The sequence below is a fragment of the Neophocaena asiaeorientalis genome, unplaced genomic scaffold, assembly GCF_003031525.2.
Source record: "Neophocaena asiaeorientalis asiaeorientalis breed wild unplaced genomic scaffold, Neophocaena_asiaeorientalis_V1.1 scaffold993, whole genome shotgun sequence".
Lineage (NCBI taxonomy): Eukaryota > Metazoa > Chordata > Mammalia > Artiodactyla > Phocoenidae > Neophocaena > Neophocaena asiaeorientalis.
Window position 1 is genome coordinate 407,828 of NW_020173041.1, and position 10,151 is coordinate 417,978.

The window sequence follows — 10,151 nt, forward strand, 5'->3', positions numbered from 1 at the left end:
CTGCATCGGCAGGCGGACTCTCAACCACTGCGCCACCAGGGAAGCCCCCTTGTTTCCTCTTGAGGCCCCATCCAACATGGGCTTTGTTCGTTCCTCGAACACACCGTACTTCCTCTCAACTCTGAGCCTATAAACATGTAGTTATTCCTGCTCAGTTTCTTCACTCCGAAGTCTCAGCCTGACAAATGGCGTCTTATTCTAGTCTCAGTTGAAAAGTCATTTCCTGGGGAGGCCCTGCCTCATCAGGATTAGGTCAGGTTCCCTCTTATTATCCACTCCAAATCACCTGTATTTCTTCTTTTCTTACATTTGTCATAATTGTTATTACCTGTTTAGGATCTTACTTCCACATGACACCAGGAGACCCCTGACCCTAGGGACCTCCAGCTCTTTTCCCATGCCTAGCACAGGGCCTAAAGAAGAACAGATGCTGAAAAGTATTTGCTGAAATTATTGAGATGAGGCCCCATGATCAATGGTGCAACTCAGCCGGAAAATCCAGTGTGTAAGTTTTCCTGTATAACAAACCACCCTTAAAGTGGAGTATGTTCATTTAAAACCATGACCATTTTATTTCCTCACTATTTGGTGCGTCAGCAACTTGGGCTTGTGTCAGCAATCTGGATCAGCTGGATAATTCTTTTGCTGTTCTTGCTTTTGGTCGTGCATGCGGCTAGTCATCTGGTGGGTTGCCTATGGCTGGATGGTCTCACACAGTCTCATTCACATTTCTAGCAGTTGACAGTGGCTGTCAACTGGGCCTTGCTTTCCCTTGGACCTCATCATCAAAGAAGTTAGCCTGGGATTCCCCACATGTCTGCTTCAGCATCCCAAGAGGTGAGAACAGAAGCTTCAAGTCTCCTGAGGGCTAGCTTGGAACTGGCGTGGCATAATTTCTGCTGTATGCTATTGCCTAAAGCAAGTCATAAGTCCATCCCAGATTCAAGGGGTGAGAAAACAAACTCCACCTCTTGATGGAAGGAACAGCTACATTGCAAAAAGTATGTCAAGAGTTACATTGCAAAAGGTATGCATTCAGGGGTAGGAGTAAATTTTGCGGTCATCTTTGCAAACAATCTACCACATCCATTCACCAGTAGTGCAAAAACAGCCTAATTACCTGGCAAGTGAAGGGGGTTCAGACATGGCACACAGGACAGAGAGAAGTGGGTTTGTATGTGACAGGAGCAAGCTAGGTAATAAGTATGTACTTGGTCCCTGAAGTGAAGGGGAGAAAACTTTGCAGACAGAGAGGGGTCTTCTCATAGAGACCAAGGGTGGAAAGGCACATTTGAGAGAGTATCCGATCATTTTACAGAGTAGAATCCTGAAACAGAAAGGATGGAAAGGATTGCAAAGACTACATGACAAATGGAGTGCCAATCTGAAGTAACTTCAGGTTGGAGAGGTGGCAAAAGGAGACTACAGAAAGCTGACAGGAGAGAGCCTCCAAACCATTATTTGAGGTTTGGTTAGTAACCCCCAAGGACATCCTTTTACCGCACAGAGTAATGACACGTGATTCCTATGATGGTACCAATTCGTCAAAAACAATTTACATTTAAGGCTGTCTGTTAAAGGAATTAGTAATTTATTTAGAATAATTTCCATCAAACATAGCAACACCTGTGATTTTAATTCATAAGGGATTAAATTATTTGGAAAAGTTTGAAATGTTTTCATATGGAAAACATTTATTCCACAAATCTGGTAAAAAATGGGAGTGTTACCATTTTTCTATATACTTATTTATCTGGTATTTGTTCTTAAGCCCAGAAATACAGGATAGAGATGACAATGTGATTTATGCCACTGGAGTTGTGTACTCAGGTTCATGCTAGTGTTGCTCGATGCACACAGCCATATACGGTGTAAACCTACTTTCACGAGGCCATCACTTACCTCCACATGAGCATATGTGGAGTCCAGAAAATTCCATGATATAGACTGATGGTAATGGCTTTCCTTGAGCTGCGTAGTCTACCCAAGCACGCATGAGATAAGTCTACATTCACAGGACTATCATTTATTTCTACACTGAGCATATGAGGAATCCAGAAAATTTATGATTTAGAATGTGATGGGAATGGCACTCATTGAGTTGTGCAGAGCACCTGACTGAGCATGGGATAAATCCACCTCCATGTGCCCATTAATTACCGCTACACTGAGGATATAAGTAACCCAGAAAGATATATGGTCTAGATTGTGAAGTAAACCGCCTCCATCGAGTTGTGGAGTGCACCCAACAGGACACAGAATATACTTTTACGTGTCCTTCACTAACCTCCACACTGAGCATGGAGAAATCCAGAATGAACCATAGCATAGACTGGGACGTGACTGGCACTCCTAGAGTTGCGCAGTTCACTCGTCTGTCTATGGATTTTTTTTTCTACCTTCATGTAGTCACCACTTACTACCACACTGAATTTACTACCACACTGAATACACAGAGTATCGTGAAAGATTCATGGCTAACATTAGCATGTTAATTGCACTCCTTTGGTTGTACAGTGCCCCAAATGTACATGGAATAAATATACTTTAACATGGCAATCACCTACCTCTACATCGAGCATGTGTGGAGTCAAGAATGACGAGTAGGGCTTCCCTGGTGGCGCAGTGGTTGAGAATCCGCCTGCCAATGCGAGGGACAGGGGTTTGATCCCTGGTCCAAGAAGATCCCACATGCCGCGGAGCAACTAAGCCCGTGCACCACAACTACTGAGCCTGCACTCTAGAGCCCACGAGCCACAACTACTGAGCCCATGTGCCACAACTACTGAAGCCCGCGCGCCTAGAGCCTGTGCTCCACAACAAGAGAAGCCACTGCCATGAGAAGCACACGCGCCACAATGAAGAGTAGCCCCCATTCGCCGCAACTAGACAAAGGCCACACGCAGCAATGAAGACCCGACACAGCCAAAAATAAATAAATAAAATTTTTTAACAAGTGGAAACTTGCACCGTTTGACTCCCTTCACCCATTTTGCGCACCCCCAGGCCTATCCCCATCTCAGACAACCACCGATCTGTTCTCTATACTCATGAGATTAATTTTTTAAATTCTACATACAAGTGAGATCATATGATGTTTATCTTTTTCTGTCTTATTTATTTTCACTTAGCCCTTGAGGTCCATCCATGCCATTTCAAGACTTCATTCTTTTTCATGGCTTAATAATATGCCACTGTATACATATATCACATTTCCTTTATCCATCTGTTCAGTGATGGGCATTCAGATAGTTTCCACATCTTGGCTATTGTTAAAAAAAATGCTGCAGTGAACACACGGGTGCATGTATTTTTTCGAATTAGTACCTAGAAGTACTTTAGATAAATACCCAGAAGTGGAATTGCTGGATCATATGGTAGTTATATTTTTAATTTTCTAAGGAAATTCGTGGCTGCATCAATTTATATTCCTACCAAGTGCACAAGGGTTCCCTCTTCTCCACATCTTTGCCAATACTTATTTTTCTTGTCTTTTTGATAACAGCCAGTCTAAAAGATGTAAGGTGATATGTCATTGTGGTTTTGATTTGCATTTTGCATAATCCTTCTTTACCGTGGAAATCACTTACTTCTTCACTGAGCATATGAGGAGTCCAGAAAGATCTATGTCACAAATTAGGATGTGGCTGACATCTTTACGCTTTGCAGTGCACCAAAATTTACACACAATAAATCTATTTGGATGTGGCATTTACCCCCCCATTAAGCCTACGGGTTCAGAGCTCATCATGTGATTGGCACTGCTTAACTTGTGCAGCGCACTCAACAGTATATGCAAAAAGTCTAATGTCATAAGGCCATCAGTAACCTCAACATTAACTACACGAACAATCCACAAAGATCTGTGACATATACTAGAATGTGGCTGTCAGTCCTTGAGTGGTAGGTACAGTATATCCAACTGTGAGTGAAATAAGTCTAAACTCACATGATCATCACTTACCCCCACATTAGCATATGAGCAGTCCAGAAATAACTATGGAATTTACCAGACAGTGAATGGCAATTCTTCAGTCATACATTGTGTCCAAATGTACAAGGATAAATTTGTTTTCATGTGGCCATGATTTACCTCCATATTGAGAGCATATGAGGAGACTAGAAAGATCCGTGGCACAGATTAGGATATGAGTGGCACCACTTGTATTTTGCAGTGCACCCAACATACATGGCACAGTCTAACTCCATAGGGCCAACACTTACTTCCACATTGAACGTATGAGAAATCCAGAAAGACTCATGGCATAGACCGTAATGTGAATAGAATCCCTTAAGTTGTGGAGTGCACCCACATTTGATGAGATCCTTACTAACGCCACATTGACCCTATGAGGAGTCCAGAAACTTACATGATATATACTGGAATGTGAATGACACCAATTGAGTTGCGTAGTGCATCTATGAGTACTTACCTCCACTTTGAGCATACTAGGAGTCCAGAAAGAAACCTGGCATGGACTGTGATGTGAATGGCATCCTCTGGGTGTGCAGTGCTCACACTGAATACAGGATAAGTCTTCTTGTATGTGGCCATCTCTTACCTCCACACTGAGCGTATAGAGTCCAGAAAGATCTGTGGAATAGAGTAGAATATAAATGGCCCTCCTTCAGTTGTGCATCGCACCCCACCATACGTGCAGTGCCAACTTTCACGTGGTCATCACTTACCTTCACACTGAGTAGAGTAGAAATTAAGAAAGACCCATGGCATACTGTGATATGACTGGTGCCCCTTGAGTCGTATAGTCCTTTCAACCAAACATAGACTAAGTCTACTTTTATGTGCTACTCACTACTTCACATTCACATATGGGTAGCCTGAATAATTTATGGTGTAGACCATGATTGAAATAGCATCCCTTCAGTTGTTCAGTGTAGTAATCTGTACTTGGTAGGCCTCTTCCCAATATCTATCCATTCTTTTTCTTCCGTGAGTTCAAAGTTCTGATTCCCTGAATTTTAACCAGATAAATAAATACCCAAATAAAAATATTTCTCAGCCTCCATTGTAACTGTGGTTATGTAACTCAATTCTAGACCATGTGTGTAATACATGTGAAACTTCCCCAAAAGCGTCTTTAAAGTGAGGTGGATGCTCTTCCCCTCCCTTTCCCCCTCTTCCACAAACTCGAACGAAATTATGATAGTTGAGGCTAAAGCAGTCATCTTTGGACATGAGGCAGAAGCTATGTATTGAGGATAGTGGAGTAACAAACTCTAATGCGCTTGGACCCTTAATGATTGTAGAGTCACTATATGAGCTCTGGACTGCTGCATTTGACTGCTCACTTGAAAGCTATCTTGCTGAAGTCATTGTTAATTTCGGATATGAGTCACACACAGCCATTCGAAATCCTGTGACGGTTGATTTTATGTGTCACTTTGACTAGGCTATGGTGCCCAGCTGCTTGGCCAAATACCACTTTAGATGGTGCTGTAAAGGTATTTTTCAGATGAAATAAACATTTAAATAAGTAGACTTTGAGTGAAGCAGATTACTCTCCATAATGTGGGTGGGCCTCATCCAATCAGTTGAGGGCCTTAAGAGAAAAGAGTGAGGTCCACCTGAGAGGAAGGAATTCTGCCTCCAGACGGCTTTTGGACTCAAGACATTAACTTTTTGCTGGATTCTCCAGCCTGTGAGTTTTCCCTGCAGATTTAGGACTTTCTAGCCCCTGCAATCATATGAGGAAATTCCTTAAAATATGCAGAGATTCTCTCTCTCTGTCTCTATTTATTCTGTTTATCTGGAGAACCCTGACTAGCATACCAACTAATTCAGTTTCCAATATATTTCAGTTGAGTACATATGTTTTTACAGGACGATGACAAATTTAAAAACTACCAAATGTAGAAACCAGCTATAAGCCGACCGTGTGACTTTTGGGTAAGCCACTTTATACCTTCAAAATTAGGTACAAATAGGTAATAATTAGCTAATAACATTCACTCTACATTTACCACAGAGAACAAACATTTGAGAACAAAACAGTTGTGTTTGTCTGGCAACCAAAGCATTTATGAAAGCACTTTGAAATACTGGAAATAAACATGTAAAAATTGTAAATAAATATGAGATCATTATTTCTGACATCTAAAACAAGTCATTTATCAACTGTCAAATAAAACTTATTAAACACCTAAAAAGAACAGACTTTGCAGCTTGTAAAGAGAGATTACTCGATTTTCAAGGGATTCAAACAAAATTTCAAATGTATATGCTTGTAAAATGCCATTCACGACTAGGACACTTTGTCTGGTTATTGGGTTGAGTAGAAAGGGAAATTGGTATCTGGGTGCTCATGCACCCAGTTGCCCACCATCAGGATTTTAAAGGGGTTCTGGAGGGCCTGTCAAGGTTGTGTACCAAGAGGCATGCCTTTTCTACCTCTACCTGCGTAGCTGGATCTTAGCATCAGGAATTCACTAGCCCGTGGAGTATTTCTTGTCCTTTACCTAAAGGGGAGCCTGTTTCAGGCCCGTTCCTGTCACTTCCCTTGGTTACAAAGAAACTACTGAAAAAACAAAACAGAAAGTCCTTCTATTTTTTGATGTATCCCATATACATAATTATCAATATTTGGAGTTTTGCCTGATCATATTTGTGGCATCCTCAAACTCCTTTTGTTATGAGGATTTGATTACCTCTCTCCCATTCTCCCTAATACACACCAACTATTCTTAACCCCATTGGTTTCTGCACAGAAATATCTTCCTCGTTCCTAACAATCTTCCTCCCTATGCCGCTATGCCATCCCTAAAACTGATCGTGCACTCATCACACTAAAGCTCTTGTTCTCTGGGGTATCTCACTCTTTGGCATCCCTCCTGGGTCTATGCATTTTTCTTACCTATACATGTTCCTAATAGCTCCTAAGCAGAATCTCTGTTGCAGGGGAAATCTGGGATTTAGCTTGCTTAATCTTAGGTATAATTGTCGTTATTGTTCTTCAGGCCATTCTTGCCATCAGAAAAAGGTTAAGGGCCATCTCTTGACAAGCGATATTTGGAACAAGCCTGCAAGAATTTCTAAAATTAAGTTTGGGGGGAAGGGGAATAAGTAATATAGAGATATTGTACAAAAGCGTAAAAAGTTCCCTAGGCACCTAATTCTTTTCTCTGGAGGTAACCAAAATTCCCAGTTTCATGTGAATTCTTCCAGAGATGTTTTAACATATAAAACACACACACACACACACACACACACACACACACACACACACACACACAAAGAAGCATACTACACACACATTATGCAAGCTCTTTTTTTCACTTAGTATATCTTGAAGACTGTTTTGTATTAGTACACATACAGCAGCTTCATCCTTTTTAACCTGTTTTTTATTTTTATTTTTTGCGGTACGCGGGCCTCTCACTGTTGTGGCCTCTCCCATTGCGGAGCACAGGTTCCGGACGCGCAGGCTCAGCGGCCATGGCTCACGGGCCTAGCCGCTCCGCGGCATGTGGGATCTTCCCAGACCAGGGCACGAACCCGTGTCCCCTGCATCGGCAGGCGGACTCTCAACCACTGCACCACCAGGGAAGCCCCATCCTTTTAAATAGATGCATTATGCTCTGCTATATAGAAGAACCGTATTTATATATCCAGTTCCTTATTGGGGAACACTTAAGCAATTTCCAGTCTCTTGCTGTAATAAAAAAATGCTTCAGTGGATAGCCTTATACATACATCATTTCACACACATGTGAAGATATCTGTATGATAAATACGTAAGAGTAAAACTGCCCAGTCAGAGGGTTTGTGTAATTACATTTTTTATAGATATCTGTGACCCTTTGTGTAAGGGGAAAAAAGGAATCACTTTTTAGTTCCATTTTACATTTCTCTGATTACAGTGAAGTTGAACATCTCTCGGCAAATTTTATAAGGACTTCATGTCGACTGTTTCATCTGATATCCAGCTGCAGTCTGAACAAATCCTCCATTGTTCTAGAATACCCTCCTCTCTTCAATGTCTACTTAGGGAAGTTCGAAGAGGCTGGGAGCTATTTAGCTGAAGGGTCCCTTAGTAGTGAGACCCTAGATAGTACAGCATCACCACTGCTTCTGTCCTCTGTTTCTGATTTCCTCTCTCCTCATGCACTGATGAGTATCTCAGCTTTTTCTACCCGAGGGTTATGGTATTTTCAGCTCCTTGTGGAAGGAGGCCACTAGAAGTTCCTTCTACTTATCTTGGCTGGCCAGAGTTTTTAGGCTCGCTGTGTTGGTCAGTCAGAGAAGCAGAACTACTGGATTTTTTACATACACACACATACACATATGATTTGTATACTATAATTTGAACATTATAATTTGCATATTATACACCATCTGTACATTATACGTTATATATAGTATACATTTATTGTAAAGATTTGGCCTTATCCAACTGTGGGAGCTACTTTTAGAAATCTACATGAGGCTGTTGATGCTGTAGCCTGAAGGCTTCAGGTAGGCATTTGGGAAGGAAACAAACACGAAGTAGGAGAAACAAGAATAAGCTGGAAGCTGTGAGGCTGAGTTGGAACCCAGGAAGGTAGACTGGAACCACTGTCAGTTCCTCACAGCCTTTAAGCTACCAACCTTGATGATGGAGTGTCCCGAAGGAAAAGCTGGTACCTCTTGCACAGTTACATACACACTTGGCCTGGGGGTCAGAGAAGCTGGAGGCGGATGTGACAGAAGCTGGAAGAGCGATGGGCCCTCCTGCTGCCACACGCCAAGCACGTGATCCAGCAGATAGGTGAGGCATGCAGGAGCTGCAACAGTACCTCACATCCCACTCTGACCTTCTGAATTAAGGAGAAAATGACTGCTATTCTACTTCCACCTTCTGAAAGATGTGCAGGATGTCTCGTGATCCCAGCTAAGGTGGAACTATGCAGTGAAGGAAGTTCTGGGAAACACAGTTTCAGCTTCGCTGAGTTGACACAACACAAATCCTCCACCACCCTTCCAAAGGAGCCTTGTCATTCAGGTTTATGCTTCCCACATTCGGAGACTTGGACCAAGCTGTCCACCATACTTAAGCAGCCTTCCCACCAATTCTCACCTTGGGACCTTATCGGTCAGTTTTTACTGTGTACCAAACCACGTCAACGCTTAGTAGTTTAAAGCAACAAACATTTATTATTTCTGATCTGTTGTGATTCTGTGCACCAGGTGGGCAGTTGCTCTTCTCTGGTCAGGATCTGCTGGAGGCTGAGTGGTCTAGGACATCTTCACTTATTCAGAGTGGTCAGACTGTTGCTCAGGCGGCCTCAGCTGAGATGACTTCTCTGCTCCACCATCCATTATCTCAGTAACTCAAATTGCACTGGCCCCATCCTTCGCAGCATAGCCAAGGCCTCTAGCATCCTTCCACAGTCTTAAACATACACCCAGGTTCTGAGTCTTGGTTGGGGGTCTCACATAAGCTCATCACTTGTCATCTCAAGCTCTTCCTCTTCAGTATTCTTGTGGATATGTTTCCCACAAAGCCACTTCAAGTTGGTGTTGACACCCTGCCACAGATGGTGACGGCCACACTCCATGAGAATTATGCTGCTTCTGAGGGTCTTAATGCTACAAACCCTCAAGGTATCAATATACCATCTTCTTCCCTAGAGTCCTTAATATACCAAAGCCAAGTGCTTTTTACATGCAGAAGTGGGGAGAATATCTACCCTCTCCCACTTGTATCTCATCTCCTGGGCACTGACCCAGGCCTGCTTGTGCCTCTGGGTCAACATTTCCTTTTAAAACCAGTTCCTCAGCTTCTGCCTGCATGCCATATTCCCAATGGTAAGTCACGAGTCCAGGAGCATGGAACTTGTATCTGGGACAGATATCAAGCTGTCCTTTTCATTACCCAAAGGTGTATTTGTACAAAGAGAGTCCTCCTGACCTTTCTTACTCATCAGTGTATCAGCTTAGCCTGAATGCCAGCTCAAGTGAAGGTCAGGGTCATGGCTCACAAGGCATGCTAGGTCCTTCCCAGTGGGGGTCTCTCCCCTGCTTTCCTGGCTCTTCTTCTGTTCCCTTCACATTCACCCCCAACCTCATCCTTCCCCTCTAACCTCTAGGTCTCTGTACTCTAAGTACAGTGAATTATTCACTAGTTCCTCAATGTGCATCAGCTGTTAGATCT